We start from the raw sequence: 12,079 nt of genomic DNA on the forward strand, positions 1-12,079 counted from the left end.
TTCTAAACCTCCAGATCACATTGACAAACTGGTGGATGAAGTTTTTCTGCAGGCAAACCCTGCCAGGTGTAATTTAAATCCAGATGTTTCCCTCCCTTCCACGTCTGGAGGCACGGTGTTAATCCCGGGAACACCACCAGCCCCAACTAATCCTGAAGAAACCAGAGCCCACTTAGCCAGGATTAGATTACAAATTGATAAAATCAGGAAAGAAAGAGCCCGACTGGAGTTAGAGTCCCCCCTACCGCCGGCTGACAAAAACCAGGAGATCGACTTCATTGATCTTCTGAACCTGTCCATTCATGAGGATCAAATTCCCCCTTCGCAGGTTTCTAATACTGCACCAGTTACCTCTCTGGGCACAGAGAAAATTATTATTGACAACACCAAAATGACCGCTCCACTTGTCCCTTTTCTCCCATCGGCCAAATTCCCAAAAACTAATCTAATAACGGATTTTTTAACCCCAAAACCATCCACCAAGAAAAGAAAAAGTACCGTAGAGGAACAAGAGCAGGGCTCAAGTCTAAACAAAAAAGAAAAAAGGCCACTTAAATACTACTATTATTAAAGGCGATGTAGACACCAACGCCGTACTATCTACTGATCATTATAATAATTCCACCAGGGACACTAATAATTTTCTTAATCTTTCTAATTACACTCTCAGTGAGGCAGAAAAGAGGGTACTCAATAAAGGTCTATCTTTTTGCCCCTCATTTAGATCAAAAGATTTTGATACCTTTTTAGATGTTCAAAGCTTCATTAGGAGATTGACACTAAAAAGACATTTTTTACTCAAGGGTGACAATATCCCTTCCACCACTACTGCTGAGGATACCCCATTTCTTCATGTTTCAGTCAAACCCAAGTCCAGGTTCTATCCGACACAAAGTAAAGGGCATTTTTTAAAAACGTTCTGTGACTTGGTGTTGTCAGATCTCAAAGAAGCCATCAATCAAAAAAGGAAAACTAAATATAATTTATCTTTTCGTGAAAGGGAAGCCCTGTCAGCCTTAAAAAATAATGGCGCTTTAGTCATTAGAGCAGCCGACAAAGGGGGTGGAATTGTAATTCAAAACCGTACTGATTACCTAAAAGAGGCCTATCGGATTCTGTCAGACCCGATTTACTATAGAATTGCAGATAAAGTGGAATATGACCAGGCTATTGCTGCTTATAATATGCTCATCCAGAAAGCAATTGGAAATAATATCTTAAATCCCACCGAAAAGAGATTCCTACAAATTAAAAATCCAATAATGGCATTTTTTTATCATCTACCCAAGATCCACAAAGACATCCAAAACCCCCCAGGTAGACCAATAATTGCGGGTATTGATTCTTTGACTTCCAATCTTGCTAACTATCTGGATCTATTCCTGCAACCATATGTGTTAAGATTAAATAGCCACATCAGGGACTCTGCTCATCTCATAGAGAATATTAGCGATATTGTGTGGAAAGATTCTTACGTGTTTGTAACCATAGATGTGGCTTCTTTATATTCAAATATACAGCATCACCTTGGCTTGTTCTGTATTTCCCTGTTCCTGGAGGATGATGTTAATATTCCACTTATACAAAGGAATTTTATTCTGGAAGGCATGTATTTTATTCTTCACAATAATTTTTTCACTTTCAATAATATAATATACCATCAGCGACTCGGAACGGCCATGGGATCGAAGGCTGCATGTTCCTATGCAAATTTATTTATGGGGATTTTTGAAATGATTTACATCACGGGAGGCCGGCATAAAGAGGGTATTGTCCTTTACAAAAGGTTCATAGACGACCTGTTTATTATCTGGGATAGCAGCTACTCTGACATCACAGTTCTCCTTGATGACCTTAACAGTAACGATTGGGGTCTTAACTTCACTTCATTAGTATGCCATGATAGCATACACTTTTTAGATTTGGTCATTTTCCACCAGGACCACAAGATTGTCACTAAAACCCATTTCAAAAAGGTTGATGCTAATAGCTATATTGACTACAATAGTGAACATTACAATAAATGGCTGCAGAATATCCCTCTAACCCAGTATAAAAGAATCAGGAGGAACTGTACTCAGGATAATGATTTTAATGATCAGGTGGTTATATTGAAACAACGTTTTGAGGAAAAAGGATACCCCAAACCTCTTATCCGGAGGGCTTATCAAGAATCCTTTAAACTAAAACAAATAGACCTCATTAAGACCCGTTCAAGTATGCCCCCCATTGAGCAAAAAAATGATAAAAACACTCTCACCAATGATTGTGTTAGAAAAAAGGCCAAGCAGGATTTCAGCATGAATCTTATCACTACCTTTAGTAGTGACAATATGTCGATTAAAAATATCCTGGCCAAACATTGGGAGATCCTACAGAATGACCCCATCCTGAGTCCTATACTTCCTCCCACCCCGGGTGTGACATTCAGACGAGCACCCACTATCAAAAATATATTAGCACCTAGCAAACTAAGGACTAAGCCCACCTCAAAAAACTTTCTTTCAGCCCCAGTGGGTGTATTTAGATGCGGCTCTAGGAATTGTTTGTGTTGTAAAACCATTTACCATGGGAGAACTTCTTTTTGCGCATCCAATGGGAAGGAATTTTTTAAGATAAAAAATCATTTGACATGCCAATCAAATTTTGTTATTTATCTGGTTGATTGTATATGCGGCAAACAGTATGTGGGTAGAACGAGCCAAGCACTGCACAACAGATTAAATTCGCATCGCCACAATATAAAAACGGGCTTCCTTTTACATGGCCTTTCTAAACATTGTGTTTTACAGCATAATAAAAATCCTGATTTTAAAATTACACCAATTGAACAGATTGACCCTGCTGTACACAATAGGGCTGAAACCCTCAGCAGGAAAGAGACTTTCTGGATTTATAAATTGAATACCCTGAAACCCTTTGGCCTTAATGAAGTCTCTGATTTATTTTATTAATTTATATCTATGTCAATGTGCTATTTAATACATTCATGTCCGATTTTAGTGTCCTTTAGCCTATTTTAAAATCAGTGTTTTATGGTCTATTTTAGTCTTTTTATAGCCCTGGCAATGCAAGTCGCCCCTAGGTATTTGCGACCTATACCTATGGGTAGGATCTTTTATAATTTTAAAAATTTGTTATGGTGCAGTTTTTTTGAATGGCTATGTCATAACGTAAAAAGAGACAAACATCCTTTCTTATGAGTAAAGGGGACTTTATCCTCTACAGTGTATTTGTAAATTTTACATTTTTTAACACATTTTTATGATTCGTTAGTTTCAATTTTTCCAGCGTGCTTCCACTCCAATTTTAAGTATTAATTTATTAATATTGAATACTTTCCCTTTCTAATAAATTTAAAAGATAATAATAATTGGTATTAATGGATGCCTTGTTATTGTCAATAATTTTTATTTTTATATTTAATACATTTATAAACACATCCGGTCCCCCTTTTCTCCTGGTTCCTCTCCTCTATAGAAATGCCGGTATTACCGCTAGCTCCATGCACTCCTCATCCCCGTATGATGTACATTTTTATATTGTCATTATCTTGGTGTAATAGCCTTCTTTGGAGTGTTTTAATTTCACAAATATTTTTCCCCTGTTTGGTATCCATCAGTCATCCCGATAATTGTATCAGTATAATCATTAGCTCCGAACACCCTTCATCCTTGCACAGTGCACTTTCACTTGTGGATTCACCCTCCACTCTGTGCCACTGAGCACATTTCCATGCGGTCTGAACTTTCGTCACCCCGGCAAGGTTATATCCTTCCCATGCGCTTGCGCAGTTTGTTTTTTTCCCACGGTCTGAACTCATTTCACCCCGTCACCACTGGCACTTGCTTCCTTCTACAGATGCGGTTTCTTTCCACCTTATGTCAGACTCTTTCACATCAGTCCCTCTTTGTTTCAAATTTTTCACTTTGATCCTTCCAAGCAGTAAAGCTTGATGCATCAAATGGATCTAACATTTATCACGTTTATGTACTTGCACAATTCTACAGTTCATATATATATAGTAACTTATTAAATTTTCACATTTTTTAAGGGCGTTTGCCTTTATAAACTGATCTTTCTGTGCTACTTCATGACATTCCATCCCCATTTCCACCAAGCCCACTAGATGCATTTGGAGGAATGGTTTGGTGGTTTAATCCCTTTGCATACCAGTACTTGTCCATAGGTTCGCACCTCTCCATTTCCATATTAACCCCCTGTTTTATGAATTTTCCCTGCAAATCTTTAATTTTTATGTCAAAAATGGACCACGAAAAACTTGTTTTTAAAAACTTTTAATAATGTTTATTTTTATCGCATGCAGTAATTTGTGTTTTACAATAATTTGTTGTATTTAATTGTGATTTTTTTGTATGTTCTCCACGTGTTTATGAGTCATTGCCCTGCAAACAGAGTGGGTGGATGACGTCATGGCTGTCAACGTGGCAGTCTTCATCCTCCTTTATAACACTTGACTGTTAGACAGCTGCATGATTTCTTTTTTCCCTGAGGAAGGAGACGGTTCCAGTCTCTGAAACGCGTTGGAAATGCTGAAATAAAAAAGAAACTTCTTCATTAATCCTGCACCAGTGGTTTTTTAGCGCGGCTAAAACCCGTTTTCCTATATTTATATTTGACATCCAGGTATAATGAGGTGTTGGTGTTTTAAATTACACATTTGCGATGTCACGGAGCAGTAAGGAGGTGTGACTGGGTATGTCCGCCCTTGCCTAACATCACCATGCCTTGAGTGATGTTGTGGCGAGCGATGAGATATGGCGGCACTGACGAGACATGGCGGCACTGACGAGAGAGAGAAAGTGAAAGAAAATTACATACACATTATGTAACATTTAGTATTAATTACACATTTAATTAGCCCCGAAAAAATATCCGTGGATAATCCAGAGCAGGCCATGATCTGCTATAATCTCTTGAAGAGCATGAGAACCGCGAGAGTTGCCAAGTCAGCCTGCTGCCATGACTAAGGTTAACTAAGGTCACTCCAGGGGCCTCCCCACCTGCTGTCACACAGACGGGAGAAAGTGATTGTGGAAGCCCTGGAGTCTGACCTCAGATACCCTCACTGCTGGCATCACTCTCACTTATGAAGTCTCGCAGGAGATCGCGAGTACCGTGAGAGTTCCTGAGTGAGCCCGCAAAGATCACTAAGGTTGCCTAAGGTCACTTAGGAATCTAACAGCAGTGCCACTTACTGAAGTGCAGGTTTTACACATAAGAAAGCTTCCTCACTTCTCCTAACAGGTCTACATACCCGCCTGTACATTTCAGTGCATATCACTGCTCCTGGACTCCTGCAGCAATGCCAACATGACTCCTCCGAAAAAATACAAAAAACAACATGAAAATAATAAGGTTTGGGCACTACGTCAACAACATTGCCATGCTAATGAGATTCCTGAACAAAAAGTCATCGTCTGGACAAACAAAAAGCATATAAACAGAGACGTCTCACTCAGGAGTCACCTCACTCTAAAGGTACCGTCACACATAACGAGATCGCTAGCGAGATCGCAGCTGAGTCACGGTTTCTGTGATGCTGTAGCGATTCCGTTAGCGATCTTGTTATGTGTGGCACCTACCAGCCATCAGGCCCCTGCTGTGATATCTCTAGTCGTTGCCGAATGGTTCAGGCTATTTTCTTCAAAGGCGATGTCCTGCTGGGCAGGACACATCGCTGTGTTTGGCACTGTGAGACAGGGTCACAGTGACTGCTGAGATCGCTGTACAGGTCGCAACAGGTCGTATTGTTCTGCATCGTTGGTAAGGTATGACTGTGTGACATCTCACCAGCGACCTCCCAGCGACTTACCAGCGATCCCTAGCAGGTCGCATCGTTTTCGGGATCGCTGGTAAGTCGTTCTGTGTGACTGGGCCTTAACGCTATTAGATTGGCTATTCGCCAAAAAAAATGCTGCCACAATAGACATTTTGTCTCCACATTTCTACCACAATCACAAGGTGACGCATCATAATCTGAGCACCACACCACAGATTCTACCAGTGCAAGGTGTATGACCTCTCAGCAACTATCTCCACTAGCCACATCAATGCCACTGTTACACAATACTGAACCATACTCTCTGCAGCTACCAGCTGAAACACAAACGCTTACACTAATGCAACTACTAAATAAACGAATATTCCTCATTTGGCGACAAACAACAGCCATTGACTCTTTGACTACTCTAGTACTACTACAACAACAATAGTTTACCCAAGATGAAAATACTATTATTACTATTACAGCTGTGGTGACATGACCCATGTATGTGAAAATTGCCAAACTTTGCATTTTGCGAATGAGATGTCTCTGGATAAAAAGTTTACCCAGTGCTGTCAGAAGGAAAAAGTATATCTACCCCTAATACAGTATCCCCATGTGTTGACAACGTTGTTGACAGGAGAACATGAATACAGCAAAAATTTCATGGACAATATTCGCATTATCATCAGTTTTTTTACTTTTGCTTTGATGGGAGCAAGGGTTTCACCACCTCCTGGATATAGCCCAAACTGTTTTCGAATTCATGGACAGATCTATCATTGAACAGGCACACTACATCCAGCTGACGAAGAACCACCTAAATTTGCAAACTTTACATACTAGATACTACCCACGCTAATGAACAATGACTGCAATCTAAAGAAAATGAAAAATAATGTCATCCTATTTTAATGACCATTATTGCTAAGCTAATGCAAAAAAAATCTTTTCACTGCTGCCTATAAAATGCTACGCGATGTTGAAGAACAAGAGACGATCAAAGCTCTACAAAATGGAACTGTCATGCCAAACATCACAGTGGCTATTAAACAAGATAGGACTCAAGCTCCCAGACGATACAATAAACCAACTGTGAGTGAAGTGGCAGTCGTCTTTTAGAATGATGATGGTGGGCCTCCCTTCCAAAGAGACATTCTAAGGCTATGTTCACACTAGAAAAATGATTTTTCTTAAGAAATTTCTTAAGAGTGCACCTGTGTTAAAAAACGCACCAAAAACGCACCTGCGTTTTTGGTGCGTTTTAGGTCCGTTTTTGGTGCGTTTTAGGTCCGTTTTTGGTGCGTTTTTACCGCTGGTTGCTCCCTGCGTTATTGTGCCAATTATCTATGGCAAAAAACGCAGTTAGCTGCAGAAAAGAAGTGACATGCTCATTCTTTTTCTTAAGAAAATCTACTGAAAGAATTTTCTTAAGAAAAAAACGCAGTGTGTGCACAGCTAATTTTTTTTGCCATAGGTTTTGCTGGGGAATGTCTGCAGAAAGGTTACAAGAATTTCTCAAGAAATTTCTGCAGCAAAAACGGACCAAAAACGCAGGTAAAAAACGCAGTGTGTGAACACAGCCTTATTCATTTAAAACCTAATCAAAAAACCCTCTGGCTGCAAAAACACAAAGAATCAGTATTTTGCATAGCAATTTTGATACTCTGATGTATCCTATCTTTTTCCCTTACGGAGAACAAGGCTGGCATGATGCTCTAAAACAACAAGGAAATAGTTCAGGCTACTGAGCATGCTCAGGCACTTAGTGCATCAGAGGCTAGATCCGGTAAAGACCTCACTGGGCATGTCCGTGAGGTGGCAGGCTCTGATAGGCTGACACACCTCAGGTGTCCTGATGATGTGGCCACTCCGGACTGGCTCGCCGAGACCTGCTCCTATGACACGGCACCTCACCATTGGTTGTCAGAACACTGGTGAGGTGTTTGGGGCGTAGCAGCCATGAGGTCATCAGTGGCGTGGCGGTTCCGGATAGGCCGCTGGTGATGTCGCTGATGATGTGGCACTCCGCTATTGGACCCTGGAGGTGCCATTGTGGTCCACCCTGGGGTTGGGGCGGACCCAGGTTATAAAAGGGTCTGGAGACAACATGAAGGTGCGCATTCTTCTCATATTCTTGTTGTGAGCACACCTCCATGTTTAAAGCCTTATTGCGGCATGAGCCTTTGGATTGGAAGCAGTAGGTAGGGATAGGCGTCTGGTGCCTGCCACATCAAGACACCCGTGGCTGACCACGATAGGGTCAGGCGCCGTGCTTCTATCCTACTGTCTAGTCCTGCTGATGCAGCCCAGTGCAGTTAGCTGGGGATGCGGCTGCTGCACCACCTGTCCGGTTGTGCCCCTTACGCGCACAAACAGTGTACCCCAGGACCCCTGTGGCGTAAACAGGGAGTTTCTGGGCTGGATGTGTGAAATACGTTATCCTCTATGCCTTCCCAATCAACGCTACTGGTGTGACCACCCTGCCTAACGTGTACGTCACACACGTGGCCAGTCGAGAGGTGACTAGAAACGCTAATCGAGGGACCGCTCGGTCTGACGTGTCCTACACACGTGGCCGACAGGGCGCTTTCGTGGCGGTCTTCCGGTCAACGCTACCTGGTCACCACCTGGCCTGACGTGTTCCCTGCACACGTGTTCGGTATAGCGCCAGGTACACCGGAACACTAACTGGATTGTCGTCCGGTCTGACGTGTCCCTACACACGTAACCGGTTCCCAGGTCTCCTGGGTTATCTTAGAGCCACCCAGCTCTGTATTCTTCACCTAACATTCAGGTTGCCAGTAGAGTTGAGCGCGGTTCGAGGTTCTCCAGTTCGCGGCTCGAGTGATTTTGGGGGCTGTTCTAGATCGAACTAGAACTCGAGCTTTTTGCTAAAGCTCGATAGTTCTAGATACGTTCAAGAACGGTTCTAGCAGCAAAAAGACAAGCTAATTACTAGCTGGCTTTCCGCTGTAATAGTGGAAGTCACTCTGTGACTCACACTATTATGAAATTTCAGCGTATAGTGTGCAGGAACAGCGCATTCAGATCACTGCTGTTTGGATAATGGCCATTTTTTTTTTTCCTTGTCTTCCTTCTCTAAGCGCGCACGTGTAGTGGGGCGGGCCAGCATGTCAGCCAATCCCAGACACACACACAGCTAAGAGGACTTTTAGCCAGAGAAGCAACGGCATGTGTGATAGGATGTCCATGTCACATGTCCATGCATTATAAAAACGGACATTTTCCTCCAGCACGCCATTATCTGCCTTCTGAGTCTTGGTGTCAGTCACCGCTGGCACAGCTCCTGTCTCCGATACTGCTGTGTACGTTACATACACAGCCCTACCCTATACAGAATAGGGATAGAAGTTTCTATTAGTCCTTGTAAGGGCTAATACCGGCAGGGTCAGAGCCATAGGTGACAGTCAGGTCCGTAAAAACAGATTTTAACAGCTACACAAGATGACAGCGTCTGTGTAGCTAAGGTCAGGGATTTCCTCGCTGCATTTCCCCATTAGGAGGGATAGAAAGGGAGGCTTCCTTTCCTCTACCCAGACCCACAACCCTGCCACTGTACCCTCCTGCCCTTTGCACACTCAAACTCATTGTTACTAAGCCATTATACTAGCAAACACTGAGCAAACTTAGTGGCATCCTAAAAGTGGCTGTTGGACTTCCATTAGTGTCCCACTGGTGCAAACCTATGTGCAGCACCTCTGCATTGCACGCTCAAACTCATTGTTACTAAGCCATTATACTAGCATACACTGAGTAAACTTAGTGGCATCCTAAAAGTGGCTGTTGGACTTCCATTAGTGTCCCACTGGTGCAAACCTATGTGCAGCACCTCTGCATTGCACACTCAAACTCATTGTTACTAAGCCATTATACTAGCAAACACTGAGTAAACTTAGTGGCATCCTAAAAGTGGCTGTTGGACTTCCATTAGTGTCCCACTGGTGCAAAGCTATTTGCAGCACCACTGCATTGCACACTCAAACTCATTGTTACTAAGCCATTATACTATGTGAGACTGTGACCGGGGTTATCTATGACGGCCGGTATGTCTCGCCCCGGTTGTGCTCACTCCATGATAGAAAGCAACTCCACTCCAGGGTTAATGCTGTTTCCCTACAGGCTGAAAGAAGGGTTAAAAGGAAACAGGAACAAGGGCGGGGTGTGCCGAGTGTGAGGGAGTGAACACAACTCCCTGAGTTCTCTGCCGGAGAGGCACATGTGTACTGTTGTGGACTTTTGTTTGGATATTAAACCGTGTGCTGTGACCCTTGGTGCCTGGATCCCGTGTCTTCTGCTGCGCAGCCGACCACGCTACCTCACATATGGTGGAGAATCGGCGGGCATGCCAGCCCGGTGAGGTGTAGCTTCCATTTCTGGTGACCCGGTAGCACATGTCCTGGATTCAAGCGGCTATACTACAGCCCAAACCCGGCGACACCATGGAGGAAATACTAAAGCAGCAGCAACAGATCAATGCACACCTGCTCCGGTCGTTGGATCATCAGCAGCAATCTTTGAAATTGCAGGAACAAAGGCACCAAGAACAGATGGTTCTACTGGCCAAGTCGATCTGTGCCGGACCGGCAGCAACAACCCCGGGACCGGGTGACGACGGCAGCGTCCGGAAAGCGGTGAGACAAGCGTTGCAAAAGATGACCCCGGGGGATGATGTGGAAGCGTTCCTGGCGGTGTTTGAGCGGGTGGCCGAGCGGGAAAAGCTGCCGACCCCCCAGTGGGCTGAGGTATTGTCGCCCTATCTGATGGGGGAGCCCCAAAAAGCGTACCTGGACCTCTGTACCGAGGACGCCATAGAATATGCGACTTTGAAAGCCGAAATACTGGCTCGGTTGGGGGTGAATACCTATGTACGGGCTCAGCGGGTAAATCAGTGGTTCTATGAGGAAGCCAAGCCCGTACGCTCCCAGGCCTATGACTTGTTGCATCTCGTAAAAAAGTGGTTGCAGCCTGACACTCTGAGCCCGGCGCAAATGGTGGAAAGGGTAGTAGTTGATCGTTTTGTGCGCACTTTACCCGTCACCATTCAACGGTGGGTAGGACAGGGCGACCCGAGTACCCTGGACCAATTAGTGTCCCTGGTAGAGCGGCATGTGGCTAGGCAGGACTTGATACGGGACACTGAGACTTTGCGTACAGCCCGTCGGTCCGGCCCCTCCAAGCCTAGGGCCAAGGACCCACCGCCGACACCGGTGCAGGAGTCCGCTACCGTCCCATCTGAGGCCGCGCCCGCCGTCCCTGAGGTCCGGAAGGTTCTGTACCCTAAACGACAACTCGTCAAGGGGGTTTCCTTCCCTATTAGATGTTGGCGGTGCCAGCGGGTGGGACATATGGAAGCCCAGTGTCCACTCACCACGGAGCCCATGGATTGTGGGGTGTCCTGGCGGGGTTCAATGTATGCTCAGGTGGTGTGTACCGCTGACCTGGTCTCCCCAGAGACTGAGCCCCACTTGTGCCAAATACAGGTGAATGAATGTCCGGTTACAGGCTTGTTGGATTCCGGAAGCTTAGTGACCCTTGTGCGATCAACCCTAAGGGCTAAAGTAAAGGCCACAGGACGTACCGTGGGGGTGGTTTGCATACATGGGGACCGCCGAGACTATCCCACGGGGATTGTCACCATCACAGCACCTTGCGGTCAGGTGCAACATGAGGTGGGACTTATTAACACTCTTCCCTATGACGTGATCCTAGGAAGGGATCTGCCCTATTTTTGGACTTTATGGAAGGGACCTCCTAAGTCCCCTCAGATATTGGTCAGTCCGGGACCTGAGCCCTACAATCCTGAATCCGGGACGCCTGCCGTAGGGGTTCCCATGATAGGGACAGAATGTGAACCCGATAGGTCGCCCCTAGAGGTATTGGCAGGAGAGGCTGAGACGGTCGAGCCCATCCCGGAGTTGGAGGCGTCCCCGGATACGTTTGGGACAGCCCAACTCCAGGACCCTACATTAATACATGCCCGGAGTCGGGTGACAGTAGTTGACGGGGTGGAACAGCTGCCCGGTGCCCAGGTAAGGTACCCCCATTTCGCTCTTAAGCAGGATTTACTCTACCGGGTAGATGAAATACGGGGCGTGGGGGTAGAGCAGTTGGTGGTGCCCCAGCCGTATCGCCAGCGGGTCCTCGACTTGGCTCATAAACACCTGATGAGTGGCCACCTAGGGGTCAAGAAAACGCAGGAGCGAATATTGCAAAGGTTCTATTGGCCCGGGGTCTTTGGGGAGGTAAAACGGTTCTGCGAAACCTGCC

This window comes from Anomaloglossus baeobatrachus, chromosome 1 (assembly GCF_048569485.1).
Source record: "Anomaloglossus baeobatrachus isolate aAnoBae1 chromosome 1, aAnoBae1.hap1, whole genome shotgun sequence".
Lineage (NCBI taxonomy): Eukaryota > Metazoa > Chordata > Amphibia > Anura > Aromobatidae > Anomaloglossus > Anomaloglossus baeobatrachus.